We start from the raw sequence: 15,317 nt of genomic DNA, 5'->3' as shown, positions 1-15,317 counted from the left end.
TAGAGGTAAAAGAAGAAATCAAAATGGAAAAAGAGAAATAGGCTTGATGGTATAAAAATGCAAAAAAAAAAAAAAAAAAAAATGCAGACTTTTAAAAAAGGCAACCAGACTGTGGATAAATATGCACAACAAACAGAACAGAAAAGGGGATGATATGTTTATTTAACAAGGCACATACGAAATGTTAACAAAAGCATAAGACCAAATAGATAAATAAGTAAAATAAAAAAAGAGAGTTTTTAGAAGACAAAATGTGACTGAGAAACAAATAAAGAAATGGGAATTTTTATCTGAAGTATTATTTGCACAGGTATATATGGTGAAATTGGAACTCTTGTACCTTGCTGGCACTAGGGTAAATTGCTACCACCCTATTAGAAAGCAACACTGAAAACACAAAAGTTTTCTCAAAGTTAAGAAATGTACAAATGACTTTTTAAAAATGTATTTATTGAGATAAAATTCACATAAAATAAAGCTAACCACTTCAATTGTATAATTCTGTGACATTCACAATGTTGTGCAACCATCACTTACATTGAGCTCTAAAAATTTTCATCTTCCCAAAAGAAAACCCTGGACCCATTAAGTGGTCACTCTCTATCCCCTGCCCCACCCCAGCTTTTGGCAACTACCAGTCTGCTTTCTGTCTCTATGGATTCACCTATTCTGGATATTTCATATACATGAAATCTTACAATATCTCATCTTTTGTGTCTGGCTTTTTTCACTTAGCATAATGTTTGGGAGGTTCAATACCTTGGAGCATGTATGAGTACTTCATTCCTTTTCATAGTTGAATAATATTCCATTGTATATACGTACTCCTATGTACCTCAATTTGTTCATCCATTCATCCATTGATGGACATTTGGGTTGTGTCCATCTTTTGGCTATTGTGAATATTGCTGCTACAGCACTAAGGAAAAAAAAAGATTATATCTTTTATTCAGTTATTCTATTTCAAGAGTTCTATCTAAAGGGAATAACCTAAAATATGGTGGTATGCACATCCTTGTGTTTTTTGCAGGGTTATTATTGTAATTGGGGGGAAAATATGGTTGTAGTAAAACCCAAGCTGACTGCTGGCTATTCAGTCTTTTATTATAACCTGCTAACTGGTCCCCACTGATTCCACTTTTTCCCCCTAAAATATATCCTTCAAACAATAGCATAAGTAAACGTTTTCCAACAGGAAATCAGATCATTTCACTTCTTACCTAAAATCTTCCAATTATTTTCCATCTCATTCAAAATAAAACCCAGCCCCTTATCCCTTGCTTAGGAAACCATGAGTGATCCTGCTCTAGCCTCGTCCCTAACCACTCTACTCAGTCACATGGGCTCCCCTTCTGTTTCTGAGTGGAGGCTTTTGCTATTCTCCTCAAGGTTCTGTTGCATTTCTTTCCTGGATTTCACTGCCTCTATTTCCTCCTCACTCACTCATCACTGAACTCTGAACTTTGTTCTACAACTTGACCAAAATTGTTCTCTGGAAGTGACTCATATAAACAATGTTGGAATAAACACCAATAAGCTAAATCTTTATGAGGATCCTTAATGACATCCTTAAAAAAAAAAGTTTTAAATGTGTTTGAGCTTTTTTACCAAACCCCTGGCAAATCAAGGATTGAGACTTTGAGAGCCCTGGTAGTCAGCATCCTCAACACCTGTCCAGGTGTGTTCAAGCAAGACAGTGACAGAAGAGAAAGCGGTTAAGGGGCCCTCACGATGGCTAGATACAAAGAGCACAAAGTGGACTTATTCCTGAGCACTTGTGATATCCAGCCATTTGGAGAACACACAAAATAACATGAGGAGGCTGGATCTCCAGAGACAGGTGGGGACCAGGTGTTGGTGATATTAACAAATATTAATGTAAATGTGGTCTCTTAGATTTTTAAAAGTCACTAAAGCCTGGGGCCTTCTGGATTGTGTAAGATCCATAGTTCTCTGGACCTTAGAACTCCACAGATCAGTTGTCAACTTGGACGTCTGTCAGTCACTGCATCACACAGAGATTGCTTTGCAGTAACTGTCTGGCCCATTCATCCTAATTAATGCCAAAAGCAAACAAGAAATTACACAAGTCAATGCTGTTCTTCATTATATTCAGCAGGACAGCCCATCATTTTACTGCTTCAGCACAGTTTTAAGGTCCTCATTTGCTTAACTCAATTCAAGAAAAATGTATTGAGCACCTACTATGAGTTAGTCCCTAAGCCAGATGCATTAGATACAAGATGAATCTGACATGGTCTTAGCTCTACAAGATTAACAAACAAAGTAGAGGAAACAAGATTAAAGGAAGCCCAATAAGTTGCCCCTTCCTTTCCACCAGAGTTCAGAACAAATTGAGAGATAAGAAAAAAAAAATCAAAACGAGGTAAGTAGAGCCCTTTGGAGACACAAAAAAGCAATGCCTTTTGTAGACACAAAAGCTGAAGGAATTAATGCAACAGGAGGGAGAAGTAGAGTATATGAAGAGGAGGTGGCTATTTAATTGTGTTGAAAAGATGAGTAGGGTTTGGACAGGTTTTAACCAGGAAAGAAATAATGGGATGGGGGTGGACTACAAAGCAAAAGGAAAAACATTACTCAAAGTAGAGATGTGAACATGCCTGATAGCTAAAGAAACAGCATGGACAGGGTCATTTTATGAGACCAATTTTATCTGGAGGGGTTTTGACTTGGCCTAAAAAGGAAACATCTTTCAACTTTTAAAATTATCAAGCAATGTCCAAAGGTGCTTCACCATGACTCGGGATGGGGTAAAGTTCAAGACTAGGAGAAACTCAATTAGGGACATGAATGCCAAAAATGGGGACAGGAATATTTGTTGTCCAGGTTACTTGGTGATTAAAACAAACAAACAAAATACAGATATTGATATTATGATGTGACCATTTTGAATACAGATTTGTCAAAATGTCCCTCATTTCCCAGAATATCCTGCTTCATATGCAAAGTAGTATGGAGGGCACAAAGTAGGAGATGGAGATTTAAAAAAAAAAAAAGAATGCAGGTTGGGTGAAATTACAGAGGACTTGGAATAATGTTTAAATGAGCTTGTACTTTATTCCATAGAAAATGGGAAACAAGATTTTTTTAATAGAATTATGCAGTAGGTGCTATACTAGTCACTGGTAGAAAGTGATACTAGTCTTCTAAGAGTTCATATTCTAGTCAAAACCAACATGGATACAGATAATTTCTACACAGATAAAGAAAAGCATAGAGTGACATAATCAGAGTCATGTGTCAGAAATATCCCCCTGGAAACAGTATGAGTACTGGCTGGAGGGTAAACAGAGACTGTGGGCAAGGATCTCAGTTAGAAAGCACTTGCAATAGTCCAGGCAAAGAATCAAGAGGATCACAGAGGGGTCAGGAGGAAATGAAATCAAGCGCACAGGTAGAAACATTCATTTCAGATAAAGTGATTTCACTTCTTCTGAAACAGGTGAAAGAAACAAGCACAAGTAAAGATACAAAAAATTATATATATTGCCTTTAGATGTGCATGATTTAAAAACCATTTTCACATTTTGATTCAACAGGCTCTTCTTTTTCACTGGTTGTGATGGAAAGTTTCAGACCAATTACTCAGATTCCAAACAGCATCCTTTTTTTGTTTATTTAACTCCAATGTGGCCCTGCTGTGTAAAAATAACCAAGAGTCCACCAGGGTATCTGTTTATACACTTAGAAAACTATAGGATAGAGTCCCAGAGGTTTTTATTTTGCCAGGAATCAGAACCACACTCATTACAAAATTACGAAACTAAATAGTCAGGACAGTACGATGGGAAGCTCTTTTTGAAAGGATAGGAAAGGAAGAGGCACATATTACAGTGGGTTGGAAGTCATAGGCAGTAGATACTCATAAAGAAGTTACTATCTGTGGGTAACTCTTCAGCTACCCCTGAACTGCTCATGAAATCAACTGCCTACATTGACATTCATTCACTTACCGTGTTTCCCTGAAAATAAGACCTAGCAGACCATCAGCTCTAATTGTCTTTTGGAGCAAAAATTAATATAAGACCCAGTCTTATTTTAATATAATATAAGACCCGGTCTATAATATAATATAATATAATATAATATAATATAATATAATATAATATAATATAATATAATATAATATAAATAATATAATATAATACCGGGTTTTATATTAATTTTTGCTCAAAAGATGCATTAGAGCTGATGGTCCGGCTAGGTTTTATTTTCAGGGAAACACGGTATTTATCAAATATTTATTAAATGCCTACAATGAGCTCAGCATTCTTCTAGGTACTGGGGATATAGTAGTAAATATAATAAACAAAAAATATCTTCAATGAGTTTACACTTACATTCTCAGCTTACAGTGAGAAAAAGCAGATAACTGAAAAATAGATAACTGAAAAAATAATAAGTACGTTAAATTGTTATGGAGAAAACGGCACGGCAGGTTGGAGGAGATGGTCATTGCTTAGGTGAGTGGCATGCAGAGAAGTCTTCAACAAGAAGTTGACATTTGCATAAAGAACGGAAGGAAGTGAGAGAGTAGACAATTACAACTTCTCCATTTGGACGTCCAAAGGCACCTAAGACTCAGTATACTCAATACTATACTCATCATCTTCCTTCTCAACTATGAGAATCACATTTGTTGAGCCGGTGTTCCCTGGGTTAGTGAATGGCATCAGCACACACTGGAGCTCTCCCCCCCACCCCCCGTCATTCTGACTTTGTCCCTTCCATTAGCCCCAACATTCAGTCTGTTACCAAGGCCTGCCAATTTTACCTCCTGAACATTTCTCTGCTTCGTCCCTTAGTCCCTCTCAATCTACCTAACCACATTAGCTTCAAGTCTTGCCCCTTCGAATCTATTCTTCACATCTGAGACCCTGACTGAAACTGATCTATCTAAATGACAAACCTGACCATGCCATTGATTTGCTTAGAAAGCTTCACTGTCTGTCCACCTCTAGGACATTGTCCAAGCCCTTTAGCATGGCAAACAAGGTTCTCCAAGACTTGACCCCTTCCAAAGTCTTCACCCACATCTTCTTCTAAATAGTTAATTGTTCCTTTGCAAAACATAACATTCCTCCTCTGTTCCTTTGTTCATGCCATTCCCTCTGCCTTGAATGTACTCCCATTCCTCTAGTCTAACTAATTCTACATATCTTTCAAGTTCAATTTGAATTCCAATTCTTCCAGGGAGTCTGATCTCCCAAGTTTGTTTAAGTGCATCTCCTTTTCTTATACTCCTAATGTAGAACATACCACATGGTAGTGTTATTATCTGTGGATGTTTCTGTCTCCCCCACAAGTCTAAACATTTCTAGGGCAGAATGGGAGTTCACTCATCTTTATATCTCCTAGCAGATTCCCTTTTGAACTTCTCAAATAAACCAATTTAAAGATAAGACTCTCAGAATACAGGAAGTGATTATATTTTTGACCAAAGTCTGATGCTTCTCTCTACTTGTAACTCTATCTACAAAACAAACAAGAGTGGTTTGTTCTTCCCAATGTAGGAAGAAGAAGAAACTTCTGTTCATTGACATTCTTCCTGGGGTGGATCCATTTTGTGGGCTGGGTATGGGCAGCACTGGTCTGTGAAGGATAAGGGAGAGAATTTCTTGTTAATTCCAGAATTAAGAGTAGGTGAGCACTTAAGGCTCAAATAGGAAAGAGAGCAAAGGAAAACCAGGAGTTGGCAAAAGGCTGTGGGTGTTCACTGTGAAATTTCTAGTTAACTATTCAAATCTTACTAAATTCATAAAATGCTTGGTGCAAAAATAGGTAATGTGTGTGCACGTGCATGCTTGCGTGTACAGGTGGGGCGGAATCTGGGGAAGGGGTATGTGTTTGTGTCTAGTGATGAGGGCTATAAGGGAGACTGCATACAAGGGTACTGGATTGGAGACCTTGGGGACCATAAACAAATAAGCTGTCACTATTTGCAGTGTTTGGTTTAGTAATGCAGCCTATATGGTTTGGGATAATGCATGGATCTTGAATTCAAAATGAAGTGGGTTTCAATCCTCTATTTAACTTTCATCAGTTGTGTAGCCTTGGGTCAGTCATTTAAATTCTCTAAGTCCGAGCCTTTATATATTCATTATATATATATACCAGATCTATATAATATAATATAATGTAATATAATATAATATAATATGATATAATACTGGGTCTTATATTAATTTTTGCTCCAAAAGATGCATTAGAGCTGATTGTCAGGCTAGATCTTATTTTTGGGGAAACACGGTATATATAAAACATGGTATTATATATATATATATACACACACACATATATATATACATATATATGAAAATAATGTACACACATTTTAAGAAAGGAAAAAACTGCATTAAAATTGTGCTGATGGTAACCACTTTGAGCACCTCTTGTAACTGCAGAAGTAAAACGTGACTTGTGTTCATCTATTGTTATCAGAATATATTGAGTATTACAATTTTAATACAGTATTTTCCTTTCTTAAAATGTGTGTAAATGTGTATACATTTTTTGGCACCCCATTGTCTATACATACACTACTTCTGGATTATTAACTGAGATAAACTGAGTACTCAGTGCATTGCAACTATTATTTTCATCAGTATTGTGTTTTAGGAACATGCATCTGGTAGTGGTTCTAGGAGTAAACAGAAGCCAGGAGAAACTAGAGATAAACTTACAAGAGTATATTTAAGCAATTCTTCAACAGAGAGTATTGGGAGTCTGAACTGGAAATGGTGGTGAAAATGAAACAACAAACAAACAAAACAGAACTTTGAAGGGCAGAACTTAGTAGCTGGTTGATCATGTCTGAGAGAAGGGAGGGTCTGAGATGGAGCCAAAGCTTTGCATTTCAGTTAGTGGAAAATGAACGGCAATGCCATGTTTTAGCCATTCCACTGCCCTCTGTGTTAACAGAGCATTCCACCCTGTGTCTGCCCTTTGAAGTGTGTGCTGTCTTCCTCTATACTAACTTGGACCCCAGGCCTTGACTCCAGTCCTTTGTCATCAGAAGTCTTTCCTGACGACTCAAGTCTAGGTTTAGCAATTCATTCTCCAATCAGCTGCTACACCTTACGTCATTTAAGAATTGGGTGCTTAATTATACTTTATTCCTGGGATTTTTAGATCTGACTTGCCAACTAAATTTCTTGTTATTTGAAGATGAGAACCAAGCCTCACTTATTTTTCCATCATCATCTCAGCCAGATGGTCCATACCTACTCACTACTTCTGTGATCTAATATTGATGGCTTTCTTTGTTATGGGCCTTTCTGCAATAACTGAAAGGAAAAGTAGAAGAGGAACAAGGACACAACATTCAAAGAACAAACACAACCAAACCAGTACAAATATTTTGCACTCACTACTATGTTCATCACCATCACTACCACCCGCTAATTTTATTGAGCATCTACCGTATGCCAGGTACGTGGATCATCTCATTAAAACCTCACAATAATCCGATAGGTAGGTACTACCACTGTCCTCGTTTCACAGATGAAGAAATGAGACTTAAACAGGTTAAGTAACTTCCAAATATTAACAGCTAGTTAGTGATGGAAGATAGAAACTCTGGTATTATATCATGACTGGTTGAGTTGTGCTAGTAACCAGATTAAAATAATTGTACTGAGTGAGAGAGGTAACTAATAGAGCATGACTTGGTAGAAAGAACACGAGGTGAGGAGTCAGGAGACCTGGAGATCTGGTTCTAGGGAAGGTAAGCTTTCTATACCTCAGTTTTCTTCATCTGGAAAATGAAGTGATTATACTAGACAACTTCTATGATGCCTTCCTGCCCCAGAATTCTGTACTAGAAACATCATCTATTTCTTGATATGATAAGAGGCTTAAAAGCATCATTTTTTAATACCGATGTATATATTCTAAGGGATTATTAGGAGCAGGTTAATCTGGGAAGGTCACAAGGAGTTCTGAAAAATGTTTTGAAACAAGAAAGAAGGTGGCATGAAGTAGAGACATGACAAAAATTCAGGCTAGAATATGGTCAGCAAAATGACTAAAAGGAAGGAGTGAGTCATGTGCATAGGATAACTACCAGATTCATCTGACTGCAGTGGGAAGTACCATCACAGCAGGAAATGGGTACAATTAGTCAGGAAAGAACCAGGTGGTAAACAATCTTGAAAGCAAGGCATAGAGTTCCAAAAATTAGTAATTAGGGCAAAATCTCTCTCCCACAGATTTTTATTTTGTACAGACAAAAAAGAATTGACTACATAAATTAATTTTTTCATCCATTCATTTGTTACATGGGTATAGCAGGAACATAGCTGTCTAACAGGAGCTTAAAAAGGAAAAGTATGAAATAGGAAGTTGTTCTACATGACATTCTAAAGACGACCTGAGCCAAATAAAATGTTTTGGGATAAAAGAGTTACGTTTCCTCAGAGCATGATTTCTCATGTGTGTGTGTGTGTGTGTGTGTGAGAGAGAGAGAGAGAGAGAGAGAGAGAGAGATGAGTGGGTATCTGAATGTGGTGTGTGCATAAATGTAAGAGGAAGTTGTTGAGGTCTGTGTGTTAGGGGGTTGGCTTTTTTAAGCAATGGCTAGCATATTTTCTTAATTTGTTCCCGGAATATAAAATCACCTAGCCTAACTTCCCAGATGCACCACAAATCCCTTAAACTTTGTTTTACCTTTCTGAAATCTCAGTATTCAGGAAAAGCATACTTATCCAAGAGAAATAAAATTAATAAAACTCTATGATTTTTTTTTTTGGAAGATGGTTCCACTTCTGAGTCATTAGAAAACAGCAAGGCTATGTCAGTGTAAAATCCTAATAAAATTATTAGTTTTAATAATAAACTAGATAAGACAGTTCTTGTCACTAGCAAATGTTTTCCCTAGAAAAGTACAAAAGTACATCATGAAAATACTTATTTTCTATTCTCCTGTTGCTGAAATGCATTTTCTTTAATTACAGAAGTGACGTAAGGTACATTTAAGATTTGGATTTTCCAGTGTGTCAATGGGAAAATTCCTGGGCAGAGCTGGAGAGCTATGAATAATGTTGAATAATGTCGTTTCATTAATTTCATTTCATTATAACATTGATGAGTTGCCATAGGAATTTAACTCTTGTTATATCAATTATCTTATGGTAAAAATTGGTTTTGTTATACATCATTTCACTTAAAGTCACAGAACCTATTGGTGACGTTAAGTGAAGATTAAAATATTGGAAAGATAAAAGAAAAAGGTACTAATTTCAATGTGTATTTAGTATGTGCCAGGCACTATGCTGGACACTTTATACACGTTATTTGATTTTATCACCATAATGCTCCTACACACAAAAACAAAGAGCCTTTGAGTTGCTTTCCTGAATGGATCAGCTTATAAATGAAAGCATAAATATGCAAGCAAGCCCAGGTCAACCCAGCTTCAAAGCCTATGCCCCTTCTACCAGCAATAGACTCATTTTGCCAATCAAGTGGGAAAAACGAGGTTCCTACCCGTTAATAAAATTCTTTGATGTTAAAAATTATTTTTAAAACGTACAATTTACAAGGGCTATTTAAAGCAAATTTCACTGAAATGTCTAACTTGCTTATTTGCTACCTTAGGGTCAAGAACCTGGGCAAATAATATGAGGAGATCATTCAGCTCTATCTTAAAATACATATCCAGAAGCAGACCGCTTCTCATCACTGCCATTGTTACTATCTTGGACCATGTCTCCATTATCTTTCTTGCTTAGAATATTGCAAAAACCTCCTAACTATTATCAAATTTAGTCTTTGTTTCCTTTTCAATTTATTCACTCAATAGAGCATCCCAAAAGGATCCTTAAAAGTTAATAACACAAAAAACTTCTACTCGACCTCTTCAATGGCTTTCCATCTCACTAGAGTAAAAGGCAGAGTACTAAAAGGGCTGAAAGATATTACTTGATCTGGCCCATGGGTATCTCTTTGATCTCATCTCCTGCAATTTTCCTCACTACTTGCTCTGACAATTAAGTTCGCGAACTTGCCACCGTGTGCTTACATTGGCAGCACTGTACAAACAGCTCAGTTAGGTTTCATAACCTTGGCATATCAGTGTCTCACAGCTGTGTTTGCATCGACGTGTGGAGGTGTCTAGTTGAGTGGCGTTCATTATTGTTATTGAGTGTTTTTGTGTGTCATAGTGAGAATGTCTGAGTTTGAATTAGAGCAACAAACAAACATTAAATTTCTTGTTAAAATTGGCAAGAGTGGAAATTAAATCAGGGACATGTTAATCCAAGTTTATGGGGATAATGCCATGAAGAAAACAGTAGTGTACAAATGAATTAAACGTTTTTCTGAGGGGAGAGAACGCGTCACTGATGAAGAGAGATCAGGGTGTCCAATAATGAGCAGAAGTGAAGAAAACATTGCAAAAATTTGTTGAATTGTGTGTCAAAATCGTCAGCTGACTGTAAGAAGCATAGCAGACCAAATAAACATCAATAGAGAAACAGGAAAATCTTAACTGAAAATCTTGTCATGAGAAAGGTGTGTGCAAAAACAGTCCCAAAGGAGCTCATCGATGAACAAAAGCAAAGGAGACTCAAAGTTTGCCAAAACCTTTTGGAGAGGCAAGATGATGTTTTAGGCTGTGTTATCACTGGTGATGAAATATGAGTGTACCAATATGACCCTGAAACAAAGCATCAAAGTGCACAATGGGAGTCAGCCAATTCTCCACGACCGAAAAAGTTCCATCAGTACAAATCAAGAGTCAAACGATGTTGCTAACCTTTTTTGATATCAGAGGAATTATTTATTATGAATTTGCAACAACTGGACAAACAGTTAACCAAATTTACTATTTTGAAGTGCTGGAAAGGCAACGTGAAAAAGTTAGACTAAAACAACCTGAACTTTTCACTAACAATTCATGGCTCTTGTATCACGATAATGCATCAGCTCACACGGGACTGTCTGTGAGGGAGTTTTTAGCCAGTAAACAAATAACTGTATTGGAACGCCCTCCCTACTCACCTGATCTGGCCCCCGATGACTTCTTTCTTTACCCGAAGATAAAGGAAATATTAAAAGGAAGACATTTTGATGACATCAACGGTAATATGACAACAGCTCTGATGGCCATTCCAGAAAAAGAGTTCCAAAATTGCTTTGAAGGGTAGATGAGGCAATGGCATTAGTGCATCATTTCCCAAGGGGAGCACTTTGAACATGACCGTAGTGATATTCAGCAATGAGATATGTAGCACTTTTTTTTAGGACGAGTTCGCAAACTTAGTGGTCAGACCTCAGATACTCTCTCCTCTCTGCCACCAAGTCTTCAGTTCCTAGATTACAGCAGGCATGTGTCGGTCTCAGGACCTTTGCTCTTGGTTTTTCTTTCCCTTTGCCCTGATCATTTTCCCTCAAGATCTCTGCTGGCTTGCTTTTATCTGTTTTACTTTTTACTGAAATGTTAGCAGCTAAGTAAGTCTTTCTCTGATGATCCAACTTTAAGATTGCCTCCTGACCCCACTCACCCCACATCCTATCCATCCTTCCCTGCTTTATTTTTCTCCATCACACTGTGTTCCTTTACTTGCTAACCATCTCTTAGACGTGAATATGAGCTCCCTTTTGTTCATTTCATTTGCTTTTATTTCATTCACTGCTAATTATCCAGCAACTAGAACAGTGCCTGACACATTGAAGTCAATAAACAGTTGTGCTATGAAAGAATGAGTTTATCAATAATCCTTACTATATGTCTATTAAATACCAGGCATAGATTCTATCTTACACCCATTCCTTAATAGCTGCTTATGTTAGAGAAAATCACTTCTTTTGGGGCCTATTTTTGCCATTTGCATAATAATCATTTATAGTAAATATCAGTTCAATTCATCAATTCAATAAAAAATATATTGAGCAAGTACTAGGCCTGGCCTGTTAGACGTTGTTTCTTATTTAGTTATTTAATGTGAGTCTTTTTTTTTTTTAATTTCTTTTTAATTTTTTTATTAGTTTCAGGTGCACAAGACAAAGCAAAACTTAGACGTTTATCATTTATATCCCTCACACTGTGTGAACCTCCCCCCATCCACTATCCCTCTGTACGTTCCCCAAATTAATTTTCAAAACCCCGTGGCCATCTTGTGGTTACTGACTATTTTCTAAACCGCTCACCTTCCCCTTATCCCCACCCCCCCGCCCCTCTAGCAACCCTCAGTTTTTCCTTCATGTTTCCAAAACTGTCTCTGATTAGTTCATTCACTTATTCTTTTCTTTAGATTCCACATATAAGTGAGATCATATGGTATTTGTCTTTCTCTGTCTGACTTATTTCACTTAACATAATGTTCTCTAGGTCCATCCATGTTGTTGCAAATGCTAAGATTTCTTTCTTTTTTATGGCTGCGTAATACTCCATTGTATAAATATACCACAGTTTCTTAATCCAGTCATCTACCGATGGGCATTTCGGTTGTTTCCATGTCTTGGCTATTGTGTATAGTGCTGCAATAAACATAGGAATGCATAAAGATTTTTGAATTGGAGTTTTGGATTTCTCCGGATAGATACCTAAGAATGGGATTGCTGGATCATAAGGTAGTTCCATTTTCAGATTTTTGAGATACCTCTATACTGTTTTCCATAGTGGCTGCACCAATCTGCATTCCCACCAACAATGCACAAGGGTTCCCTTTTCTCCACATCCTCACCAGTACTTGTTGTTTGTTGATTTTTTAATGTGAGTCTTGAAGAATGGAGTAAGTCAGATGAGAAAGGCAAATGTCACATGATTTTATTTACATATGGAATCTAAAAAACAAAATAAATGAACAAACGAAACAGAAACAGACTCACAGATACGGAGAACGTTGATGGTTGCCCAATGGGATGGAGGTTAAGGGGGTGGGTGAAAAGGTGAAGGATTAAGAAGTCCAAATTGGTAGTTAACCAACTCATCATGGGTATATTAAGTAGCATAAGGAATATAGTCAATAATATTGTAACAAAAGTGTATGGTGTTAGATGGGTACTAGATTTAGTTTAGATTTTAGTAAATTGTATAAATGTATAATCACTATGGTGTACATTTGAAACTAATATGATATTGTATGTCAACTGTAATTGAAAAATAGAAAAAATAATTTTTAAAAAGATTAATAAAAAAATATTACTTAAACTGATCAGTGAAGAAATGAATTTGACCGACCCCAAAATAGAGCAAGCTGTTTGAACAAGGAGTAGGCTCCCATTAATAAAATATTCCAAAAAGAAAAAGACCAGGTGCAGCTCTTCTAGCAGAATGGTTTCCTGCATTGGTAAAAGACTGGATGATATAACCTGCAAAGTCCTTCCAGTCTAAGATACTACCGATTTAAAAACCAATATCAGGCAGCTATTGATGGAGATTAAATTTTTAAAATTAATTTTAATTTAGTAACACACTCACAAGGAAAAATGTAAGGTACAAGGGAATATAGTTAAACTTGGATCTTTCTCCCATCCCTGTATCCTAGTTACTCTCCAGAGGTAACTCTTGTTATTGTTTCTTATCCAGAGGTATTCTATGGTTATGAAAGTCTATATGAAAAAACATGTTTCCACAAATGGCAACTTCTTACACACAATGTTTTGCATCTTGCATTTTTTACTTTAAAGCCTAGGTTGCAGATTGTAGATTGTATCATTATATAAAGACCAATTTTATTCTTATTATAGGCTGCCCAGTATTCCATAGTATGGAACTACTACAGTTTATTTAACCTGACCTTTATTGATGGATATTTCTGTTGTTTTCTAGTTTTTGCTATTACAAACAATGCTGCAGTAGATATACTTATGCATTCTTCATTTTGCATTTGTGAAAAGAATTGTCTAATAAAGTTGCTTGAATCAGAGGTGTTTGCATTTTTTGTTTTTGATAGAGACTGCCACATTGCTTTCCATTGGAGTTGTATCAGTTTACCCTTTCACCAAAAAATGTTCGAGAATATTATTTCCCCTCACCCTCAACCCCTAACTCAACACAATGTTTTCAGTTTTTATCTTTGCCAGTATGGTCCATGAAAAATAGTGAATGTCACTTAATTTTCATTTCTTTTAGCCTAATGAGATTGAGCTTCTTTTTATTTTAGAGCCACTTGTATAATTAAAAAAATATATATCCTTAGTTTTTTTGCTACTGGGCTATTGGCCTTTTCCTTAGTGATTCATTTGGGCTCTTTACTTTTTAAGGAAATTATCCAATTGTCTATGATATCAGTTGCATTTGTATTTTGACTTTGTTGATGTTTCATCCTCATAGAGTCCATTTTTATTTTTGGTAGTTGAATTATATATCGGTGTTTTCTTTATGACTTCTGAGATTATTTTTTAACTTAGAAGGATCTTCCCTATTCCACAATCATATTAAAAATTATCCTATATATGTTCTATTATTTTTATGATTTTGTTTTTCACATTCAAGTCTTTGCACCATCTGGAATTTATTTTAACTGGAGATAGGAAATCAAGTGTTTTTGTTTTTTCCAGATGACTACCTAGCATGTTTTACTGAATACAGATAATAGATGAATTTCATAGTTCTGAGTATAATGCTCATAAATTATCACAGTGCCTACAAGAGTAACAAATACATAATGGTATAGTAATAATAATAACAACAATAAAAATAATAATAACAACAGTAATATTAACTATACATACATGGTACTTAGTATGTGCCAAGAACAGTTCTAAGCATTTTATACAAATACTACTGTACAATTATCTCTATTCATAAGAATTGGCCCGATTCACTAAAATGATTGATGCAAGAAGCCAGATCCTTCCTGCACTTTAGGATGACCTGGTAAGGATGTGAATAAAAGCAAAGAGAACAAAATGTCCTCATCTTTACAGTGAAGTTGGGAAGAGCTCCAGGAATTAAAATAGTTTATTCATTTAGGCAAACGAATAAATAATAGTTCAGTTGCTCCTTGCTAAGTACTAGGAAAATGGGATAAAGACAGGATTTGATCAATCAAGGCACCACAATTACAGTTTGCGAGCACCAGGTATCACAGGTATTTAGTCAGTACACACCAGAAGAATAGGACCAGTTGGCTCCCTTGTGATGATTATGCATATATTCTGATCGGTCAATGACAGAACTATATTGGTTATTAAATATTTCGAGTAGTGCTATAGTGTCAAGTGCTATGGTAATTCTTTATAGGCATCAAAAGTGTTCTAATATCTCCCTACACATCTTCTTCATAGTATTTACTTCAATAATATACTTTTATTTATTTTTATTTTTTTATTAGTTTTAGGTGCACAAA

Source organism: Rhinolophus sinicus, chromosome 14, assembly GCF_057876585.1.
Source record: "Rhinolophus sinicus isolate RSI-liver-muscle chromosome 14, RSI-T2T, whole genome shotgun sequence".
Lineage (NCBI taxonomy): Eukaryota > Metazoa > Chordata > Mammalia > Chiroptera > Rhinolophidae > Rhinolophus > Rhinolophus sinicus.
Note: the sequence above shows the minus strand (reverse complement) of the source record.